The sequence below is a fragment of the Dama dama genome, chromosome 16 (genome assembly GCF_033118175.1).
Source record: "Dama dama isolate Ldn47 chromosome 16, ASM3311817v1, whole genome shotgun sequence".
Lineage (NCBI taxonomy): Eukaryota > Metazoa > Chordata > Mammalia > Artiodactyla > Cervidae > Dama > Dama dama.
This window is the reverse complement of record NC_083696.1, coordinates 23,497,967-23,516,665: the sequence shown is the minus strand read 5'-3', so window position 1 is coordinate 23,516,665 and position 18,699 is coordinate 23,497,967.

The following is an 18,699-nucleotide window of genomic DNA, read 5'->3' as shown; positions in this document are numbered from 1 at the left end:
CTGCTGGTAAGGGTTGGATCACAGGGCAACTGATGTGGGGCCTAGGGGAGCTAAAGCTGGTTCCGGTCCACTGATGGGAGGGACTGGGTCCCAGCTTGGAAGGCAATGGGACCAAAGGGAGTTGGGGTCTGGTGCTGGCCTGACAGTGGACAGGTAAGTCCTTGGTCCTTATAGGCTATAAGAAGGACTTCAAAATGGTGCTTACCAGTACCAATGTCCCTATGGTAGAAGAAGCTCCCCAAAATGGAGTATCTATGTCCTCAAGGGGAGTCCCGGTTGCCACCTTTCTCTTCAGGAGGCTCTCCAAGATCAGCAAGTGGATTTGATTCAGGCTCCTTTCAAATTACTGCCTCAATGCTGGGTCTCAGAGCTTGTGTGATATTCTGTGAACTTTTAAAAAGCACAGTCTCTGTTTCCTGTAGCCCTCCAACTCTCCCATACTCAAGCTGTGGTTGCCTTCAAAGCTAGACATTCTGGGGGCCCCTCTTTCTGCTATAGGACCCCTGGGCTGCAATGTCCAATGTGGGACTCAGATCCTTCACTCCTTAGGGAAAACCTCTACAATTGTGATTATTCTCCCATTTATGGGTCACCTACCCAACTACTTGGGTTTTGATTATACCATATCTCTGCCTCTCCTACCTATCCTGTTGATATGGAAAATCTTTTCGGCTAGTCTTCAGATTACTCCCATTGATGGCTGCTCTGTAAACAGCTATAATTGTGATGTGCCTGTGGGAGAAGGTAAGCTCAGGGTTTCCTTACTCTGCTATCTTGGCCACACCTCCAGAAATAGTATTTTGTTTAACAATGCTCCAGATGTGTCTTCTTTTACCTTTGGTAGACTTCCAGGGTGGGTTTCAGGGTGACCAGGAAGCGCAAGCAGGACAGGCAGGACAGTGGCCAGGAGGCTGTTGCCAATATCCAGGACCTGTGGGAATAGCACAGCTATATTCCAAAAGATCAGTGTTTAATTTTTTAGTTATACTACACTTTTTTCAGAATAATTTTATCTAGCAGTCTTGGGAAATGCTAGATATGAGGGCATGAAAAGTGAAGTCACTGCCTGCCCTGGCGGAGAAAGATACATAGGGCAATATTGGCCTTGTTTTTTTGATCAAATTTATCACAGGCAGCATCAGTATAGAACATTCAGTGCATGCATGCTCCATTGCTCAGCAGTGTCTGACACTTTGTGACCCCACAGACTGTAGCCCATCAGGTTCCACTGTCCATTAGATATTCCAGGCAAGAATACTGCAGTGGGTTGCCCTTCCCTTCTCCATGGAATCTTTCTGACTCAGGGCTTGAACCCACATCTCCTGTGTCTCCTGCACTGGCAGGCAGATTCTTTACCACTGACCCACTTGGGAAACCTGGAGACTGTTCAATGCTATACCCCATTTCTGGAGATGCTTCTAAAGATCAGAATCTGGGCAGAGATGGGTTCCCCAAAATGATTATCCCAGGCTCCTTTCAAGCACTAGGTTGGCGAGAAGCGTGGGTTAAGACAGGTGTTTTGACTGAGAGATGATAAATGTCATTGAGGGAAAACATGTGAGCTGCACAGGTCCCTGAATGCACCAATTACCTGCTGAAGGCTGGTGCTATGCTGACACCTGGAATCTCACACACCTGACAGACTGTCTCTACTGTAAGACACACCCACTGAGATGTGAGCTCAGCAAGCACTCAACAGCCATCGTAAACTTTTAAGTAATCTTTCAAAAACTCTCCCTAGGTAAATAATCTTTACTCTTATATGAAAGTAAAAAAAGAAAGGGAGTGTGTACACGCATGTATGTGTGTCTGTGTATTTATATGCAGATCTATCTATCACTGATATTTATGCTGCAACACATAATGCAGAGTACAAACCACTATATGATCATGGCAATGCTGCTACTGACAGAGGCAAACTTCACTTCATCACAGAAGATAGCATATAGGCACTTGCCTTACCAATCCCCACTGTGATATCAACTCTTCAGTTTTATTGGCTCCACAAAACTGATCTTATGAAATGTAAGCATACTTTGTATATTCCTATTATTAATATCCTACATGGTCAGATTATATATATATAAACATGTAGGGATAGCTCAGTCAGTAAAGAATCTGCCCGCAGTGCAGGAGACCCCAGTTCAATCATGGGTTGGGAAGATCCCCTGGAGAAGGAAATGGCAAGCCACTCCAGTATCCTTGCCTGGAAAATCTCATGGACAGAGAAGCCTGGTGGGTTCTAGTCCATGGGGTCACAAAGAGTCAGGCATGACTGAGTGACTAACAACACAGGGATAGAAGCACTTCATTTGTTGTTGTTCAGTCGCCCAGTCGTGTCCAACTCTTTGTGATCCCATGTACTGTGGCACACCAGTGTTCCCTGTCCTTCACTATCTTCCAGAGTTTGCTAAAACTCATGGCCATTGAGTCGATGATGCCATCCAACCATCTCATCCTCTGTCACTCCCTTCTCTTGCCCTCAATCTTTCCCAGCATCAGGGTCTTTTCCAATGAGTTGGCTCTTTGCATCAGGTAGCCAAAGTATTGGAACTTTAGCATCAGTCCTTTCATTGAATATTCATGATTAATTTCCTTTCAGATTAACTGATTTGAACTTCCTTCAGTCCAAGGGACTTTCAAGAGTCTTCCCCAGCACCACAGTTTGGAAGCATCAATTTTTGGTACTCAGCCTTTCTACGGTCCAACTCTCACATCTGTACATGACTACTGGAAAAACCATAGTTTTGAAGATATGGACTTTGTTAGCAAAGTGATGTCCCTACTTTTAAATACACTGTCTAGGTTTGTCATAGCTTTCCTTCCAAGGAGCAAATGTCTCTTTATCTTGTGGGGAAGTCATCTTCCACAGTGATTTTAGAGCCCAAGAAAATAAAATCTATCCCTGTTTCCACTTTTCCCCCTTCTATTTGCCATGAAGTGATGGGACCAGAGGCCACGAACTTAGCTTTTTAAATGTTGAGTTTTAAGCCAGCTTTTTCAATCTCCTCTTTCACCTTCACCAAGAGGCTCTTTGCTTTCTGCCATTAGAGTGGCATCATCTGCATACATCTGAGGTTGTTGATATTTCTGCCAGCAATCTTGATTCTAACTTGTGAGTCATCCAGCCCAACATTTCACATGATGTACTCTGTATATAAGTTAAATAAGCAGGGTGACAAATATACAGCCTTGATGTACTCCTTTCCCATTTTTGAACCATCCATTGTTCTATGTCTGGTTCTGTTACATCTTGACCTGCATACAGGTTTCTCAGGAGGCAGACTCTTTTGTCTAGTTCCCACAATGTGGGAGACCCAGGTTCCATCCCTGGGTCAGAAAGATCCCCTGAAGAAGGGCATGGCAACCCACTCCAGTATTCTTGCCTGGAGAATCCCATAGACAGAGGAGTCTGGCAGGTTACAGTAGTCCATGGGGACACAAAGAGTTGGACACGACTGAGTGACTATCACATAAGGGATATTAGCAATTTGATCTCTGGCTTCTCTGCCTTGTATAAACCCAGCTTGTACATCTGGAAGCTCTTGGCTTATGTACTGTTGAAGCATAGCTTGAAGGATTTTGAGCATTACTTTGCTAGCATGAGGAATGAGGGCGATTGTACAGTAGTTTGAACATTCTTTGGCATTGCCTTTCTTTGGGATTGGAATGAAAACTGACCTTTTCCAGTCCTGTGGCCACTGCTGAGTTTTCCAAATTTGCTGGCATATTGACTGCAGCACTTTAACAGCATTATCTTTTCAGATATGTAATAGCTCAGCTGAAATTCCATCACCTCCACTAGCTTTGTTCGTAGTGAGGCTTCCTAAGCTCCACGTGGCTTCATGTTCCAGGACTTCCTTCTCTAAGTGAGTGATCACACCATCATGATTATCGGGGTCATTAAGACCTTCTTTGTATAGTTCTTTTGTGTATTTTTGCAACCTCTTCTTAATCTCTTCTGTTTCAGTTAGATCCTTACTGTTTCTGTCCTTTATTGTGCTCATCTTTGCATGAAATATTCCCTTGGTACCTCCAGTTTTCTTGATGAGATCTCTAGTCTTTCCCATTTTATTGTTTTCCTCTATTTCTTTGCATTGCTCGCTTAAGACTTTCTTATCTCTCCTTGCTACCCTCTAGAACTCTGCATTCAGTTGAGTATATTTCCCTTTCTCCTTTGCCTTTCATTTCTATTTTTTTCTCAGTTATTTGTAAGGCCTCTTCAGACAATCACTTTGCCTCCTTGCATTTCTTTTTCTTGGTGATATTTTAGGTCACCACCTCCTATATAATGTTATGAACCAACATCCATAGTTCTTCAGGTGCTCTGCCAACTAGATCTAGTCCCTTGAATCAATTTGTCACCTCTCTGTATAATCAAAAGGGATTTAATTTAGGTCATACCTGAAAGGTCTAGTGGTTTTCCCTACTTTCTTCATTTTAAGCATGAATTTTGCAATAAGGAACTGATGATTGGAGCCACAGTCTGCTCCTGGTCTTGTTTTTGCTGACTGTATAGAGGGGAGCATACTCAGTTTTTATTTGCTTATATCAGCCATCATTGGGGGGGGAAAAAAAACTGAATGAGACAGAATTTGTGAATGATTAGGAAATAGTTACTTTGTTCTCTCTTTAGGTGAGAAAGGTATTACAATCCTTTCCCACCTTTCATTGATATGGAGTGCAGAGATGCTCACAAGGAGGAGAGCACGTGGCCCCACAGACAGCCTGACTTCTTTCTGCTTTTCAATGTCCTCTCTTCTGCCATCTCCTGAAACCAAGACAGGGAAAGGGGAGAAAATGGAGAAAGGTTGAAGTTTCACTGTTCTCATTCTTAAAGGCCACAATTAAAGTTCATGGGTCACTGTCTCAGAAGCAGGATGCCTGGAACCAGCCCACAGGCTCTGTGCTCTCTTTGATCAGCCCTCACATCCCTCCAAATTGAAGAGGAAAAATGGAAACAGTGACTACTTTATTTTCTTGGACCCCACTGCAGATGGTGACTGCAGCCATGAAATTAAAAGACACTTGCTGTTTGGATGAAAAGCTATGGCAAACCTAGACAGTGTATTTAAAAGCAGAGACATCACTTTGCCAACAAAGGTCCAAAGAGTCAAAGTTATGGTTTTTCTAGGAGTCATGTACTGATGTGATATTTGGACCATAAGGGAGGCTGAGAACCAAAGAATTGATGCTGTCAAACTGTAGTGCTAGAGAAGACTCTTGACAGTGTCTTGGATAGCAAGAAGCTCAAACCAGCCAATCCTAAAGGAAATCAACTCGAATATTCACTGGAAGAACTAATGCTACAGTTGACTCTCTAATACTTTGGCCATCTGATGTGAAGAGCTGATTTATTGGAAAAGACCCTGATGCTAGGAAGGATTGAGGGTAGGAGGAGACGGGAGCAACAGAGGATGAGATGGTTGGATGGCATCACTGACTCAATGGCCATGAGTTTTAGCAAACTACAGGAGATAGTGAAGGACAGGGAATGCTGGCGTTCTGCAGTCCATAGCATGCAAAATGTTGGACACAACTGAGCAACTGGACAACAACAACAATGCATCCCTCCATGTGTGCTCCTGGCTCTGTTCAGACTGTTTCTCAATCATCTCACCCCTGGAACTGAACCTCATCAGCTTGGTGTGGAACAAATGCTCCAACACGAGCAAAATCCTTTGAGTACTCTGATACTTTTGCACATCAATCATGATTTCTTGCATCTCTGGTGTCAGTTCCACTATTATTCTTATATGTGCTCAAAGGACTCCAACCAAATAGCAAACTTTCTGTGATAATGCTTTACACCTTAATGCAGGTGGGATTTCTATGAAGAGACAGAAAGAAAAAACCAGAGTCAAGAGCCTCACAGAGTCACCCCTTACACATAGAAAACTCAGGTGAAAGAAAGGATTGGGAGCCCCAGTTGGGCCCAGGCTTCTTCAGGGGGAGGATGAAGCATCTGCTTAGCGGCCTGAGGCATGCATGAGCAAACTGTGCCCCTGGATGCTGGCAACAGATAAGGAACACGTGAGTTGAGACTCCAGTCAATTCTGTACCTTGGAATCAGTCATCATCCTCAGGGAGCAAAGAATTTCTGGATCACGTTGGCAAACAAATCAATACAGAGCTCCTCTTTTGTAGAGGTGACAGAATGGGTAGGTAGCTCCCAGCTGCCTGCTGCTTTGGTGTAGGCAAAGTGGCTCTGAAGTTTTGATGCCCTGACTATGCAGTGCATGCAGCACTTGCTTCTTTGAAAGGGCCTGAGGATCACATTGCTCCCGTGTTACTTATAATAGACCAGAGCTCAGATTCCAAGAAGTCCCTCAGGGCTGTGTTCACCCAGTTCCCCATGAGTAGGCAACAAAAGTTGCAGGAAGCAGGTCCACCGTCTGTTTACAAAGTTGTCTGACTGAAGACCTGCTTCTATTTCCACATTAAGAAAGTTACCTGCTTACATCCAGGAGGAGGATCAGCCTACACAGCTATAATCTTTATCCACAGTAATAAACAAAACCAACAGAGTCCAGTTTACCATCAGTTAAGAGTAGAACCAACATTGCAACTCAGGGCTGATTGACTTACAAAGTATGTCCTAGTTTCCCTCTGGAAAAGCAGGAATAATAATATCTGTTTTCTCCTGGATACAACAACATGAGATGTGATCAAAAGTGTTTGTAGCTCTTCAGAAGAAAAATTATACAGTGCTACACCTGTCCTCAACCCGGTACTTACAGACCAACTTATCTGCATCTGAAAGCTCCACACAATTCAGGAGGCTAAATCACCAGTCTTACTTGAGCACTTTAGATAAACCTCTATTTAAGAGTTTAAAAGTAAGGTGAAAAAGTCTTTTTATTGGTTCTAAGACTTGAATAACTTAATTGGGTATGTATATGCATCTGTGTCATCTGTGACTCTGTATGTGCATACATGTGTACTTGTGTGTGCAGACGTATGTATATTTGTACATATATGTATGTGTTCTTGGGTGGGAATTTGTGTGTCTTTGTGCATGAGTATATGTGTGTGTGAATATGTGTCTGAGTGTATGAATATGTGAGTGCCTGTGTGTGTATTTTGTCTAATAGTAGTCATTTACAGTCCAGTTTCCTTACTGTTCAAACTAAGCACTACTTTCCAAGTCATCCTCTGAGACCTGATCATCTATTGACTCCAATAGATCTCTCTCTCTGCATTTTCTTTTGTTTTGAGGAGATATCTTCAGCTTTCTTCCTATTCCTCTTATTTTTTTTTAATTGAAGTATAGGTAATACAATGTTGTATTAGTTTTAGGTATACAGCATGGTAATTCAGTTTTATATACACACACACATATGTATATATATATTTTTTTCATATTCTTTTCCATTATTAGTTATTACAAGATATTAAGTGTAATTCCCTGTGCTACAGAGTAGGTCCTTGTTGTTTATATATTTTATGTATAGCAGTGTGTATATGTTAATTCCAAACATATATGGAATTAATATGCTAATTTATCCCTCCCCCAATCCCTTTCCCCTTTGGTTAAACATAAATTTGTTTTCTATATCTGTGAGTCTATTTCTGTTTTGTGAGTTCATTTTTATCATATTTTAGATTCCACATTTAAGTGATGCATGATATTTATCATTCTATGTCTGACTTCTTTTAATATGCTAATCTATACATTCATTCATGTTCTGCAAATGATATTATTTCATTCTTTTTAATGGTTGAATAATATTTCAGGGTATATATATACATATATATATGTATATGTATCACATCTTTATTCATTCAACTCGTTATAAACATCTAGGTTGCTTACATGTCTTGGCTGTTGTAAATAGTGCTGGAATGTATATTAGGATGCACATTTCTTTGTGAATTAGAGTTTTCTCTGGATTTTCAAAAATGTTTTAATTTCCTTATTATACTTAAAATGTACAAGAATATTTTGTTTTTTCAGCTTTATTGAGGTATAATTGACAAATAAGAATGTAAGAAATTTAAAGTGCACTTCCCAAGATTTGATATCTGTATATATTATTAAAGGATTTAGTTAGCTAACACATCCATTACTTTATGCATTTATATATATAATATATAAGTGAGAACACTTAAGTCCTACTCACTTAGCAAATTTCAATTCTACAACAAAGTGCTATCAATTAGAGTCACAATTCTACATGTTAGAGCCTCAGACCTTTTTCATCTTATAATTGAAAGTACACCTTTTCTCACTTTTTAAAATGGATATATATATGTGTGTGTGTGTGTGTATATATATATATATATATATATACACACAACTACTTTTGCTTTACTGACTATGCCAAAGCCTTTGACTAAGTAGATCACAACAAATTATGGAAAAATCTTAAAGAGATGGGAACACCAGACCACCTGACCTGCCTCCTGAGAAATCTTTATGCAGGTCAAGAAGCAAGTTAGAACTGGACATGAAACAACAGACTGGTTCCAAATCAGGGAAGTAATACGTCAAGGCTGTATATTGTCACCCTGCTTACTTAACTTATATGCAGAGTACATCATGCAAAATGCTGGGATGGATGAAGCACAAGCTGGAATCAAGATTGCCGGGAGAAATATCAATAACCTCAGATACACAGATGACACCACCCTTATGGCAGAAAGTGAAGAATTAAAGAGCTTCTTGATGAAAGTAAAAAAGGAGAGTGAAACAGTTGGCTTAAAACTCAACATTCAGAAAAATAAGATCATGGCATCTAGTCCCATCACTTCATGGCAAATAGATGGGGGAACAATGGAAACAGTAACAGACTTTATTTTCTTGGGCTCCAAAATCACTGAAGATGGTGACTGCGGCCATGAAATTAAAAGACACTTGCTCCTTGGAAGAAAAGCTATGACCAACCTAGACAGCATATTAAAAAGCAGAGACATTACTTTATCAACAGACATCCATCTAGTCAAAGCTACAGTTTTTCCAGCAGTCATGTATGGATGTGAGTAGGACTATAAAGAAAGCTGAGCACCGAAGAATTGATGCTTTTGAATTGTGGTGTTGGAGAAGACTCTTGAGAGTCCCTTGGACTGCAGGGAGATCCAACCAGTCCATCCTAAAGGAAATTAGTCTTGAATATTCATTGGAAGGACTGATGCTGAAGCTAAAATGTCAATACTTTGTCCACGTAATGCGAAGAGCTGACTCACTAGAAAAGACCCTGATGCTGAGAAAGATTGAAGGCAGGAGGAGAAGGGGATGACAGAGGATGAGATGGTTGGATGGCATCACCGACATGATGAACATGAGTTTGAGTAGGCTACAGGACTTGGTAATCGACAGGGAAGCCTGGTGTGCTGCAGTCCATGGGGTCGCAAGGAATCTGACATGACTGAGCAACTGAATTGAACTGATGTGTATACATCCAGCCCCTGGCAAACACTTCTGCTCTCTGTTTCTATAAATTTGACATTTTTTTATATTCTGCATGTAAATGACATTATACAATATTTGTCTTTCTTTGTCTGGCTTTATTTCATTTAGTATAATGCCATCAAGTTCCATTCATGCCATTGCAAAAGGAAGATTTATTTCTTTCTGAATAATATTTCATTATATATGCTTGTGTGTGTGTCTTGGTATGTGTGTAACATTTTCTTCATTTGTTAATGGGCACAGGTTGTTTCCAAGTCTTGACTATTGTGAATAATGTTGCAGTGAACATGGGGCTGCATATATGTTTTCGAGTTAGTGTTTTTCTTTTCTTTGGGTAAATACCCAGAAGTGTGATTGTTGGATTATATGAGAGTTATAATTTAGTTTTTTGATGAATCTCTACTGCTTTCCACTGTGACTACATCAGTTTACATTCCCACCCATAGTGCATCAGGGTTCTCTTTACATTTCAGTGAACTAGAAAAAGAAATTAAGCCCAAAGTTTGTAGAAGAAATAGAAGAAATAATAAAGATGAAAGTGGAAATAAATAGAAACTAAAAAAAAAAAAAAAGACAATAGAAACAATCAATGAAAATAAGAGCTGCTTTTTTGAAAAAATAAAATAAACCAGCTTTAGCTATTCTTACCAAGAAAAGGAGAGGGAATTCAAACAAATAAAATTATAAAATCTAGTAGATCTCTTTTAATGCAGCTTTTTGTGCCTGATGCAGAAATACCCTTTATTATTGATGATGCTGAGTTAGTTCTACATGATGCTTAGAATATAGATCTTCAATGGGAAGCTCCCCACTCCCTCCATTCTCTCTCCTGCAGGTAGCAGAGGTGAGCGTCTTGGAGCAGAATTACTGGAAGCTTCACAAGTGCTTGGCTCTTCACAAATGTTGCCAGTCCACTAGTCTGCTGTGGCCCCACTCCCTGCCCATTCTACTTCATTCTCCAGTTACAGTGATTGAAAACAGAGACATCGGCCGGTAAGGGTTTCTCACTCTGACCTTCAAATCTTCCCTAAAGCCCAGCTGGGAACAGTGACCTGGAGGCGATGGTTGAGAGTTCTCCAGTTAAGATAACCAAATTCTGGGGCCCGGAGACACCACTCTCCTTACACCCTTCCAGCACTACAGTGAGAGAAATGCAATTACACTTGGAAATTGAGTGTCGCTTACGTCAACAAGATATGTGGGATTACCTGAGTCTACAAACAGATGCAACTTTGGATTGCAAAAGTTAAGTTAAACCTTTTAAATGAAAATCAACCTTTATTAAAATTGGGTAAGGGTGGGATTATTTGAATTTTAAAGCAACTGATAGGGATTTTTCTGATAAGACGTATGAAGGCTATTCTTTGTAATATACAGTTCTTGAAGAGGAGTCCAAGAAACCTTAATCTTTATGATTAATTAAGGGAGTGTCAAATAATTGTCATAGAAAGGATTTGTTTAAAATGCAAAGGTTGCTCAAATGAATAAATAGCTGACTGACCTTTAGTAATCCATGCAATGAAGATGAGCACTAACACAGATTTGGCTTCCCTGGTGGCTCAGATGGTAAAGAATTTGCTGCATTGCAGGAGACCCAGGTTCCATCCCTGAGTCGGAAAGGTCTCCTGGAGAAGGGAATGGCCACCCACTCCAAGATTCTTGCCTGGAGAATTCCACGGACAGAAGAGCCTGGAAGGCTACAGTCCATGGGGTTGCAAAGAGTCCGACATGACTGAGCGACTAACGCTTTCACTAATACAGATGATGGAACAACAGTAACCATCTTTCTTCAGGTAACAGTTTAAAATAAAAATGCTTTAACAGCTAATATTATAAAACTTATCATTTCAGATATTTAGATAACTGCATATTTTATTTCAACCTGCTTGTTTGACTTGCCCTTAAAACTGTTACAGATGTGCATTTTAAAGGCACACAACTTGCCGCAGTAAGGAGGAACTTAAAAGTCTGAACACCTGTATTGGGAACCTGAAAGCCAAGTGACCTTGACCACCTGTGACACTGAGCAAATCACTTCACTTCTCTGAGAATCAGAATCCTCCTCAGTATACAAAAACATCACCACCACCCCTCCCCCACCCCGCGTTGAGTTTTCAGTGATCCAGTGAGATAAGGCATGTGAAAATATTGTGCTGTGAATATTATTAGTTGTGATGCTATTAGTCATGGTAATATTAATAATTACATTTTAAATGTGATATATTTAACTCCCATCAAAAACATCCAATCTCTGTGGTAAACACAGACATGCTAATGTCCCACCTTGCTAGCCCTGAAATGAAAACAAAACAAACCCTGCATTTAGCTCTAAGGTAACCACCTTCACTTGGAGCGCTTGCCATGTTGACAACAATCAGTTCAGTGAGTTTAGAGGAGGAAAAAAAAAAATCGGTCATGCTGTTTGGATTTACCATAAAGTAGCAGGTTGTTTATCTGAACTACATACTTTCTGATGTTGCAAAGGCACAAGTCTGGAAAATGTCTTCCTTTTAAAAATTCTTGAAGATCTGTATTAAAGTATTTATTCAATGTATAGACTTAAATGAGGAGAAATTAATGTTAATAAGTTAACATTATTGCAACTCAATGCAATAAAGCTGAGTTGTATGATGTAAAGTTGCCTGGAGGTTTTGATTCTTTTGATTACCTCCTGATGTTTTCTGTTCCTTTTGAACTTTGTGAAGTTTTGCAGGTTTCAACAGCTTAGGTGGGCATCAGAAGTGCCATCCAGCAGTAGGACTTTAGATGCCCACTGGGAAAGACAACAAAGCAGACCTAAGTGTGCTTTTCAAGGATATAATATTTCCTATTATGAAGATCCAGCAAAAGATATGAGATAGTAGCTATTGACTAAGGAGATATAAAGAGGGAGGGTTTTCTCTTTTAACCCAAAAGTCATCTACCCTTCTAACAGAGGAGGGTGAATGTTCTTTCTATAGGTTGACAATTGTTTCATGTTAGCAGTTTTACTTGTTCATGAGCTTTATACACTGTCTAAGAGGCTGGGCCTTCCAAGCTATGTGGGGTCATGTACTGAGGCCCAGGGGATCATGTGACTTAGAAGCCTGAGGGTAAAGAAGGATCCAGGATCCATTTACCACTTCTTGGCCCAGCCTTGCTACGCTCTGAGTCTCTGACTATGCATAATCAAATTCAGTCAATACAAAGTCGGGATTTGAATTTTAATAAGAGATAAAAATATACAAAGACAAGGAAAGCCTAGAAGACCTGAGTCAAATAGACTCAGAAAGAAATTGGCAAGTGTGGTAGAAGGTCAGGGCTTACTGTGTAACCTTTGCTTTAAGGTCCCGCCTCCCTGGAGCAGGCCACAGAATCAAGGACTGTTGTCCACGTTCAGACATTCAGACGTTGCATTCTCTGGCATCAGCATTTCACCTGAAGAAGTCCAGGTGGAACTGGGCCCCTGGCTGCTGGACCACTGGAGTTCTCACACTGTGTGCCAGGGGAGCTGCAGGGAGAATGTTGGCAGCCCTACTTAGTGCCATGGAGGGCTAGATGGACAGGCAACTTGGATCCTGCAGCCAGATGGCCCATTGCCCTGCCTGACACAACCTGTATCCCTCAGAGGAAAATCAACGCATGTCTTGATTGGTTTCAAATCTGGTCTAATTGAGCAAAAAGCAGCCTCCCATTGGTCCTGGGGAGAGCTTCCATGATGGAGAACTGCATAATGAGATTGGGCAACCCAGCAGTGATGTCACAGTGAGGCCCAGAGGCCAGCATCATGGGAGAAGAACTGGGCTAACCAAAGTCAGGATATAACCCACAGCCAAGACCTGGTTGCCCACTCATGAGTAATTTCCCTTTACCTGATGCCCTCTTCCTCTCTTCCTTACACTACAGCTTTCAATGGATCCCCCATGTATTTTCGTGGGTAACTGAGATGGTATCGGTTTGGCCAAAAAGTTTGTTTGGGTTTACCACCCAAAAAACTTGAATGAACTTTTTGGCCAAACCAATAGATTTCTTTGTAAGAGTTAGCTTTAGATTTTTAAGTTTTGGATAAGCAAGACTTTCTTTGCTCTTCTGCCCAAAGAAAAACTGGGTCTTCATATATGAAAAGGTGTATTCCTGAAAAGGAATCACATGAAAAGGAAAGATTTTCAATCACATGAAAAGGAAAGATTATTTTGAATAATATTGGCTGACCCTTCACAGGGACTTGGCGTAAGGCCCCAGGAAGCTTCAGTCCAAATCAGGTTGCTTTGTTAGCTTCCTGTCTGTTGAGTTTTCTTGAAGCAGGGCATCCTTGGAACGTAACACTCTGAACCGTCTGTGACCTGCTTTAACAGCTCTTCTCTGTGATCCAGCAGAGAAAAGGCAAATGAACCAGAGCTGCTTCCAGGAGCCAGAATGTCCTCATGTTGGAGATCCTAGGGAAGGGCAGGCCTGAGGAGGGCAAGGCCAGTTGTATGAAGCAACATGGCCTCAACAACCCCAAACAGACTTGCAACCAAACTACACAAACACTGACCCGCATGGCAGAAAGGAGATTTCTATCTCCTGTGAAAACAGGCAAACAGCCAATCACCCTCTGAGCTTTCTGTTTGCAAGACTGCCATCCCAGCAGGTGGCTAATTGGCACTTGGTGGCAATTCTCAGCATTCAGCTCACCATAACACCAAGAATCGCACTCCTGGCTGAGGAGGGTGGTGACCCAAGGGGAGGCTGAACGCCCAGAAAGGGAAGAGAATACCTTTGGACTCCTTCTCACCTCAGAGGAGTGTCAGTAGGTTTACTCCCTATGGTGGTTTTCATTGTTATTAAAAGAAAATAATGATTAAACATAAAAATAAAAACAAAGCCCACAGCACCTCAGCTGTTGCCACAGCACCATCCTACAGCATGCAATGTTACTAACCCAGCACAGCTTGCCCCATGGTTCTTCCATTCTGTGGACATTTAACAAATATTTACTACATGCCGTGGAGACATAGATAACAAGATGTGCTGTCCCTCCTCTGAGGAGCATGCAGTCTCATGAGAAGATGGACATTGAACACTTTCAACACAGTGTCAATGTGTTGAAAAAAACACAAGAACCACAGGGATGCAGGGAGAGCAGGATTGTTAGGAATACTGCACGTGGGTTGTGAAAGAACATATGGGCTTGAGGAAAGATAAGGGGTCCCAAAAGCAGTAATGCTGCAAATACATGGAGTGGCTTGGGAAACTATGGTCTTGGCATGTTCCAGAACCAGGGCGTAGAGGTGGCTGGGAGGTGGGAAGGTGTGAAAGGCAAGCAGACATGGGCCCTGACAATGGCAGTCATGCAAAGGCTTTGAGCAGGCAATGCCAACACCATCATCCCAGCTAGCATCCTCTGGTCCAGGGCTGGAAGAAATACAGGCAGCTACAGGGGAGGTAGAGCGCCCAGAAAGGAAGTTAGTCTGAATGAAAAAGGAAAGGTTTGGACTAGGGCCCTCATTCTGTCCAGAACTGCCCTGATTGCCAGACAGAGTACATAAGACATATCTTTAATTGTACATTTTCTAGAAGCCACATTTAAAAGCACAAGGAAACATGTGGAATTCATTTTTATAATAAAAGGCATTTTACCTAATATAGCCAGGGTATTATTATTTCAGCATATAACCAGTACCAAAAACACATGAATTATTTTTTTTATCATTTTTCTTACACTGTCTTCAAAACCTGTATGTATGTATTTTACACATATAACACATTTCTGTAGGGACCAAACATATTTCAAGTGCTCAGTAACCACATGTGACTGGAGGCAGCTTTGTGGGCCAGTTCTGGACACTCCAATGTGCGTCAGAGACTCCTTATTTGGGCCACAATTGCTCTGAGTGCCAAGCTTGCTGATACTTCTTTCTCATAAGATATATTAAAGTGAAACAGTTTCCACCAGCCAAAGGCATATAGTACTCCAAGACTTCCACTGCAAGCCACAGGACTAGATTGATGGGAAAAGTTGTCTTAAAATAAGCATGCACTCCATAATTCTCTTTGATTTCCAAAGCTTAGGGGAGAGAGGGTGCCTAGGACAATTTGCATTTTAATAAACACTGCCTCTTGCAAAATGATTCTCAACGTTCTTAATGAATGCCTCCCAATAACAATAATTAACATCAGAAGATGCTGTGCCAGCATTCAGTAATGAATGCCCTCCCAGGCAGACCCTGTTTTGATTGACTTACAGCAAAGCTTTTAAGTAACTCAGCTGGCACAGGGCCAGAGAGGGAGTTGGGTTTATGTAACTTGTTTCCCAGAAGAAAAGCAGCTTAAGTAACTCATATCTAGTCACAAGTAGGATAGGTATTAGAAGCAAGACTACAGAACAGGAAATATGTAGCCATGTTTTCAGTACTTAAGATCTCAGGAGGGGTACTTAGGTGTCCTTTATAAAACTGCTAAGCAGGCAGTGGGACACTAACAGACTCACATGGGTGTGTTGGCTCTGCCATATCAGCTCCCCTGTCCCGTGACTAATGCTCCACCCAGCTCAGGACACGTAAGTTTAGATGAGGATTTGGCCATACCCAAGGGGTTCCTCAATACTTTACAGTTCATCCCCTCAAAGCTTGGACCTGGCTTGCAAATTCCCATCTGAAGATCCCTAAGGTCGTTGGCTCCTTTCCAATATCCAGTTTGGATAACAGTGTGGTGGGATTTACATGTATGTGATAACCTTCTTACACATGCTGCCATGGCCCTGCTGTAACTCCAGAACAAACAGTCATGAGAGAAGCTTACTCTTATTGACTTAACACATATGTGCCAAGCACTGAACAAAATGTTTTGTGTGAATGAACTCAATAGGTCTTCTCTACAACCCCATGAAATCAATGTCTTCAATATCTGCATCATATAGAAAGGGAAATCAAGGAAGATGCGTAACTCCCTCTGGCAGTTCAATAAAACATGCTGAAGCTCGTCCATTCCAAGGGAAGATGTTTGTATCGCTAGACCATGCAGCCTCCTTCATTTAGCTGTGGTGAATTTCTTGTCTTGTATAGTAATGGGAAACATACATTGTGCTAGACAGAATTCTAAAATGATTCCTAAGATTATCACTCCATCCTATGTACTTCCTGAATAATTCCCTTCATGTAAATGAGGGCAGAACTGCTAAATATGATGGGGCATCATTCTCATGACTAGATTCCAACCAGTTGACTTTGAGTTGGTCAAAAGGGAAATTATTCAGGTGGACCTGACCTAAAGTTAAAGCTTGAGCTCAGGTGGGCTTCCCTCATAGCTCAGTTGGTAAAGAATCCTCCTGCAATGTAGGAGACCCCAGTTTGATTTCTGAGTCAAGAAGATCCCCTGGAGAAGGGATAGGCTACCCACTCCAGTATTCTTGGGCTTCCCTTGTGGCTCAGCTGGTAAAGAATCTGCCTGCAATGTGGGAGACCTGGGTTCAGTCCCTGGGTTGGGAAGATCCCCTGGAGAAGGGAAAGGCTGCCACTCCAGTATTCTGGCCTGGAGAATTCCATGGACTGTATAATTCATGGGATCACAAAGTCGGACACGACTGAGCAAATTTCACTTTCCAGTATAATAATGAAAATGAGTGGTGGGAGGGTTCACCCTTACCTTATTCTTGATCTTAGGAAGGATTGAAGTTTCTCCACCATTAAGCATGCTGTTAAGTGTAGGTTTTCTGTAGGTAATGAAGACTTTTCCCTTTTGTTAATATGCTGATAGTTTTTGGCATGAATGGATATTGAATTTTGTCGACTGATTTTTCTTTATATGCTGATGTGATTATGTGATTTTTCTCCTTTAGTTTTTGATGTGATGGATTACATTAATTGATTTTCAGCTGTTGAAACAGATTCGCATACATGGAGTAAATTTCACTTTGTCGTGATACATAATTGTCCTTATACACTGTTGGATTCAATTTGCTAACATTTGTTGAAAATTTTTGTATCTATGTTCATGAGACAGTGGTCTGCAGTCTTCTTTTCTTGTAATGTCTGGTTATGGGGGTAATGCTGGTCTCAAAGAAATGGTTAGACATATTTTCCTTCTAGCTTCTGGAAGAGATTGTAGAGAAATAATTTAATTTCTTCCTTAAATGTTTAGTAGAGGTCACAGGTAGGCTCACATTGGCCTACTGTTTTCTGTTTAGGAAGGTTATTAACAGCAGATTCAATTTCATTAATAGATATAGGACTCTTTAAATTGTCTATTTATTCATATGTTAGTGTGTTAAATTGCATCATTCATGGAATTGGTCCATTTCATCAAGGTTATTCAATTTGTGGGCACAGAGTTGCTCATGACACTCTTTCATTATCCTTTTAAAGTTTATGGTATCTTAATAATTCTTGATAATAGTAATTTATCTCCTCTTTTTTTTAGCTTTATAAATTTCATTGATCTTTTTAAAGAACCATCTGTTGAATTTTGTTGATTTTCTTGACTGATTTCTTGTTTTCAATTTTGTTGATTTCTCCTCTCATTTTTGTTATTTTTTAAAAAATTCTGCTTACTTTGAATTTGGGCTTCCCTAATAGCTCAGTTTGTAAAGAATCCATCTGCAATGCAGGAGATCCTGGTTCGATTGCTGGGTCAGGAAGATCTTGGGCTTCCCTTGTGGCTCAGCTGGTAAAAAATACGCCTGCAGTGTGGAAAACCTGGCTTCAATCCCTGGGTTGGGAAGATCCCCTGGAAAAAGGAAAGGCTACCCATTCCAGTATTCTGGCCTGGAGAATTCTGCGGACTGTATAGTCCATGGGGTTGCAAAGAATTGGACACCATTAAGTGACTTTCACTTTCACTTTGAATTTAATTTTTTCTTCTTTTTCTAGTTTCCTAAAGTGGAAGCTTAGGTTGTTAATTTTAGAACTTCTTTTCTAGTATATGCATTCAATGTTATAAATTTCTCTATAGGTATTGCTTTTGCTACATCCCACAAGCTTTAATAAGTTATATTTTTATTTTCATTTAGTCAAAATATTTTTAAAATTCTTCAAGTTTTTTGATCTATATTTTATTTAGAAGTATGCTGTTTAATCTCATCATATTACTGAATCTCCAGCTATTTTTCTGTTATTATTTTCCAGTTTAGTGCCATTAGAGTCTGAGAGCATATGTTGCATGATTTCTATTCATTTAAATCTGTTCAGGCATGTTTTATGGCCCAGACTGTGGTCTATCTTGGTGAATGTTCAATGTAAGCTTGAGTGGAATGTGTAATTTTCCGTTATAGGCTAAAGTAACTGATGTCTTCTTGCTATATTAACCCTATTATGTAATGCTCTTTATTT